The 6,095-nt window shown below is 52.0% G+C and overlaps 1 long non-coding RNA gene across 1 annotated transcript; it reads left to right on the plus strand.

Moving 5' to 3' along the window:
- The first annotated feature begins 5,179 nt into the window (after positions 1–5,179).
- Positions 5,180–5,802, plus strand: LOC135051325 (uncharacterized). The gene is made up of 2 exons (XR_010242188.1): positions 5,180–5,413; positions 5,523–5,802. It is a non-coding gene; the product is annotated as an uncharacterized LOC135051325 (long non-coding RNA).
- Positions 5,803–6,095: the final 293 nt, after the last annotated feature.

Raw genomic sequence — 6,095 nt, forward strand, 5'->3', positions numbered from 1 at the left:
CTGGGACATGCTTGTCTCGCAACGTAATGTTGTTCACCCAGCATAGCAAGACTATCTGCGCGAAGACCCGCAGTCCAGCAAGGATGTGGACTCCTGCCTAATGATGGCAAAAAACCACGCCCAAATGGTCGCACCAGACGACCACCTGTCTGTTATGCAGGGCATAGCGCCAGAGCGCCACTGTGCCCAATATGGGAAAAAACATCCAGCAACAGCAAGAATCGCAAGCACCAGAGGCGTCCGTGAAAAACTCCAGAGAGGAGGGGAAACGAACTAGAAAACCGTCCAAATACGTAAATCCCGTGAGTGCTAACTAAGAAAATGATGAGGGTGTCCAATCCAAACTGTCGCCCATTCCAATTTCCCACAGCAAAACTCTACCCATTGGGATAACGTTCCAAGCAAAAAGAAACAGGCCCAAGAAGGATTGCGCCTGTTGTAGAGTAAGCTTGTCCACGGTGAGCTCATAGAGGAAACCATCGGGAAGACGCAACACCGTGTCCCCAAGGAGCCTTCAGAGGCCCCCGACCGTATCCTTCTGAATCCTGAGGTAAACGGAGGGACCCTGCCAACGGCCACCGCAGCAAGACGACGCAGCGAACAGAGCCAGGTGGGCCGAGCAAAGAAATCATCCAGGTAGTGCGACATACCCCGCTGGCCCGCCGCTTGCTGAGGACCCCAGTGGAGGAAAGAACTGCACCTTGCAAAGTCAGCGCACGAGAGAGAAAAAACCCCACAGGGAGGCAGCGATGGATATAATAGCCATCATTCAGTTGAAAACCCATAATCGAAAGGCGAAAGGGTGCAGCGGAAGGAGCGAAATGCTGACGCGATGTCCAATTACACATAGCCGCCCCCGGACCAAACGACCGAATGGCATCTATGGTCGAATCAAACTTACAGATAGGTAAACGACCCTACCTGATAATAGGGATAGCCTTATTAACAGATGACCCGAGAGGACAGGTAAGATGGATGACAAAGCCTATCATCCCGGCCAACGACAAAGCGGCCGCAACCTTAAGCCAGAGCACACCCGGAAACTACCGAGCCGAATGCAAGTTCGTACTAGCCCCGTGATCCGCCAGACCATGCATCGGCAAGAGGCAACTAGGTGCGAAAACCCGAGGTAAGAATAGGGCGTCCACCGGCCGCGTGAGCCGTCACAGCCAGGGTATGAGCGCTCGAAGTCTAATTGTGGAGGGGGCTGTGGCCAACGCTTGGGGCCGCAGGAGCGCGGCTCAGCGGGCCGGAATTACCCCTGTGCCGTGTACTGGGGCAGTCCTTGATCCCGTGCCCTACGCCACAGCTGATGCAGGAGTGACGAATGCGACACCCCCGCCCCAAACCGCATTGGGCAGGATTGAAAGTGAAGAATTAACCACGCCCCGCGCCCCATGAACCACCGCAAAAGCTGGCAGAATGAGAGGCCGGTCGTGGAACCCGTTGTTCCTGCTGTACTCCCATATCCTTTTTACCGAAGGTATAGATCTGCCGCCCATGCTGTTTGCCCCGGAAGTTCCAGTAGTAACGCCGCCAAGTATGGTACAGCACTTGTATAAGGAATTGAAGGCGCACGATGTTCATGTGTTCGACCAGGCGCGACTCTGAGTAACACGCCGCCAAGATCAACATGCACCTAACTCAAGTCGTGTAGGAGCGCAAAGCGTCCTCGCTGTTCCGGCCCTTTTGCTTAGCCGAAAGCAAGGCTATACGAGCATCACTAGTAAGAGCAAAATATAAGCAGATAGGCCCTTACGGATCCGGTCCCAGACCGGGGCCGGAGACCACGGTGCACTGCCGTGTTGGCACAGAGAACAGTGTACTACTCCCCCGACACTTGCGAGGCGGAATAGGTTGAATGCCGTAGCTCGCTGCGTTTTTGACCCTGCAAACTGTCGCAGGAAGGGGACACACCCTACGCGGATGTGGAGGCAAGGGAAGAGTCCGTGCCACTGCGCCTATCGCGCTTGCCGGTACCCCTGCGCGCACTGTTGCCGTTGCGAGAGGAGCGGGACTGAGTACTAGTTCCCCCCCCCCCACTACGGGGGTAACTGCGCTCCCGTCGGACCAGTCAGGGCCCGATGAAGACTCACCAGTAAGAGGGGGAACTCCGTCCGTCCCAGCAGCCGCCGTACTCTTGTAGATGCGTCGACTGACTACATTCCTGGCCCGGCGTCTGCGGCTGGGGAAACAAAAGCGACAATGTTCCCCCGTTCCCCAAACGGACCCGCAGCCGCGGGGAGTGGGGCAGGCGGGGCGACCGTCACGCCAGAGGACAGGAGAGATTGCGCATTGTTATCTGTCAAAAGGCGGCGGCCCATCCCGGTCTCCCGGGTACGGAGGATAACAAGGGAGCTACCGTCGACACGGCAGCAGCACAAATAGCGGACAAGGTGGTGGCGTTCACCACGGGATCAGCCGCCGTGACAGGGGCTCTAAAATCAGACGCGTCACGCGATTCGCGCGCCCCACGGGAGGTACACAAACCTCCCGTCGGGAGAAAGGCCCCGGGAGGCGAAGCCGGAGAGTCGCCAGAACTAGAAAGAGGCGGCTCAACGTCGGCTGAGTGCTGTCCGCTGCAGCTACGGAATTAGACATCTGGACGCGGGGAGGGACTGATCGCTCGCCTACTGTCGTCGCCCGCCGCCCCCGTATGAAACCGGTAGGGCTGCAAGTTGACGGCTGGCGGCAGTACAAAGCGGGCCACTAGCCGGCGGGAGGGGCCGGCATCACGGGTCCAACCACGGCAGGAGAGGTCAGGAGGGCTGCAGAACGCCCTCTTCTAACCGGCCCTGCCCTATCCGCAACTGGCAACGGGGGATGTAAAACCGCAGAGCGGGGGCGACACCCCGCTCTGTCGGGGGAGGGCTCAGGCCGGACCTGACCGGCCGAAAGGGGGGGAGGGGGGCGGCGGCCAGATGTGTCTGGCCTCATCGGGCCCCCCAGCTGGCAGTATGAGAAGCCGCACACAGACGCTGCCTAGACTGCATGTGTCAGGCAGCCACGCGACCCCCCGCCCGCCCAGTAACCCCAGTAGTGGAGGTCCGTGGGTTCCCCCCACCTTTTTATTTATTTATTTAATTCTTTTTTATTATTATTATTTATTTTTTAGATTTTATTTATTTTATTTTATTTAAAATAAACATTTCGGGCACAGTAGCGCCCCCTGGTGGCAGCCAGCCGCCGATCCACGGGCCGGGAGCTCAGTCCTGGCCCCACGTGATCGGAGCTGCTGCTGGTGGCGCCTAGCGACGGGCTCAGGGACGGCAGAGCACCGTCCCTGGCAAGCCGCCGCGTGCGCCCTCTATCCCCCGCGCTCCGTCCCCCGCCGCGGCTAGCAGCGGGGACGGAGAGCGCACTCGCGGGGGAGCACGGGCGGGCCGCTGAGGCCGGCCGCACGCGCCCAGAACCTCTCCGGCAGCCGCAGCAGGCACTCCCCGGGCTGGCTGGACCTCAGGACGTCCAGGAGCCGGGCGGGGGGCAGCGGTGCGAGCTGACATTCTGGCGGCCATACGGGAGGCACAGAGCAACTATTAACCCAGGTAAGAATAGAAGGGTAAAGAAGGAGAAGTGGGAATATAGACAGTAAAAGAACAGAGGAGAGGGAGTGAAAGAAGCAGAAAGGGATATTTTAGAAGTATGGTAGAGAATAAAGGTATAGGATATATTAAATGAGATCAATACTTACAGTCATGAGAAGAGCTGAAAAAAGGGAGGAAGTACCCTGTCAGCAGCCTATATGTATGACAGGCCAGCCCCTATACATGATCCAGCCAATCAGCACCTCGGACCCTCTCCACGTTCCTCCCACCACAAAACATTAACCCCTTCCAAGCCAAGGTGATGCACTGAGCGGCGCTGCGGAAGCCCCGACGGTTCGTTTATGCTGATATGGTCACAGTATGTTCCCTACGCAGTCTGGAAGTTGTGTGTTTGTCAAATACCAAATTTTATTTGTTAATTAACATTGTTGTTACTTTTTGCGCTTGTGTGTGCTGGGTGCTGGATCACTGGCACGTGCTCTTGAGGAACGCCGAACAGGGGAGGTTACTGGCGTTTGGATAGGGGTCGTGGTCCCCGAGCTGGAGGTTACTTGCTGAGCTCCCATCAAAGAAATATTGCTGCTTAAATTATTTAGGCTGGCAATCAGCTGAGTGTTAGTAGCAGTGTGGCTGGCTACAATCCTGGATAAGGTCTCATTCACCACTTGATTGTGTTGAATGAGCTGAACGAGGGCCTGCTGATGGCGCTGTTGCTCATCTATGATTCGGGATAAATGTGCAAGCATTTGGCTGTTGTCAGCCCTAATTTGCTCCATTGAGGTAGCCATTCGCCCAACTTGTACTATCAGTCTGCCCGAGTTGCGACTAATACGCGGTAGATGATGGGGCAGACTGGCAAGGTGTTGTGTATGTTTGGTCAGGCTGGGATTGCTTTGGGCCTGTTGGCTTGTCCAACTGGCCCAAAAATCATCTGGAATTTGGCTTGGGGGCGGAGCTTGTGCCAGTTGGGGACTGATGGATGCTTGGGGTATATCCTGCAACTGTATTGGCTGGCTTGGCTCAACAGGTGTAAGTTGCAGTGTGATGGTTTGCTGTTGGTCTTGGCCCTGCTGGTCCACGTCGGCCATCATGCTGTGCTCTGTATGGGGTGGGCAACATGCAATGTTTTATGTTTTTTATTTAAACAAGGCTAATGCTACACATTACTACATTCCTAATACTCCATTTTTGATTGTTTTACACTTGATTTTAACAACTTTTAATATTTTTAAGCTATTAAAAAATATATACCAACACAGCCGCAAACATAGACAGATTTGCATAATCCTCACCTAACTAACTCCCCTCCACAGCATTACACTGTTAGATTCCCTCCCCTGACCACGATATAGACTACTTACCTGTCTAGTCCAGAGGAGCCGAGCAAGTAAGCCATCTACATACTGGACAGGTGCGAGGTGTGAACACTAAATTTTTATTTATAATTTATTTAAAAAATTAATTGTCTTACTATTTTTAATAAATGTGCACGTGTGTGTGCTTAATTTTATTAAAAATATGAACTTTTATACAAAAGATGTTGTCGAGAACATCCACTAAGACCTTATATAATATTTTGAAAGCACCTTTAGCAATTGAAGACGGAACAACACATTGCTTGTTCGGGAAAACATGTAAACTCCAAACCAACAAACAACATATTAACTGTACTGTGTATATTATTGCTTATGTGTTTTATTTCTGATTTTACTCACCAGATAACGGAGGTGATCGGGGCTCATCACTCTGAGAACTCGCCAATAGTGCCAGTGGTGGCTGGGGTGACACTGCCGAAAGTCTTCGCCTGGGTGGGGATGATGGAGCCGCAGAATCCGAGCAAAGACGCCGTGTCTTGCTTGGCCTCCTGGGTAAGTGGCCCAAGCCCTGTGATGGGCGCCTTACATGAGCTCGGCTTCCAGAAGCAGAACCTATGTGCAAATTATAAAATTAATTTTTTGTACTTCTATGTGTTTTCAGAATATGTGACTACAGTGAAGACTTACCTGCAATCCCAGCCTCATCCTGACTTGTCTGTGGCCTGTCTGGGCGGCTGGTCTGTGTGACTGTTGAAAAAGGGAGCCAAACATTATTACCATGCTTTGTGTAAAAACAACCACTGCAAAGCATTATTGTACTGTAACCATCTATTAGGTATTGTTTAAACACATTTTGTACGCTTAAGAGCTTCTAGCTTCATGCTTTTGAGTAGAATATCCAAATGTCCATGATGTGGCACACAATAAATATGTTAATTTTTTTGTTTTGACTCATATATTGCAGAGATTGACTACTTGCAAATGTTTAAATAATGTAATGTGTCAAAAATTGCACCGCTTTTCTTTATTTAAAAAAAAAAAAACATTTTTCTTAAAGCAGACAACACAGATGTTCAAGCATTATCGCCAAAAATTAAAAAAAAAAAAACCGCTTTAATTTATAAAAAACAGTGCACATGTTTTAGCACTAAAAATAATTGAATAAATAGGCTAGGCAAGGTGAAAAAAGCACATTCTAAACACAAACACACCTTAAGGGAGCATAGGCCTGCAT

Source organism: Pseudophryne corroboree, chromosome 2 (assembly GCF_028390025.1).
Source record: "Pseudophryne corroboree isolate aPseCor3 chromosome 2, aPseCor3.hap2, whole genome shotgun sequence".
Lineage (NCBI taxonomy): Eukaryota > Metazoa > Chordata > Amphibia > Anura > Myobatrachidae > Pseudophryne > Pseudophryne corroboree.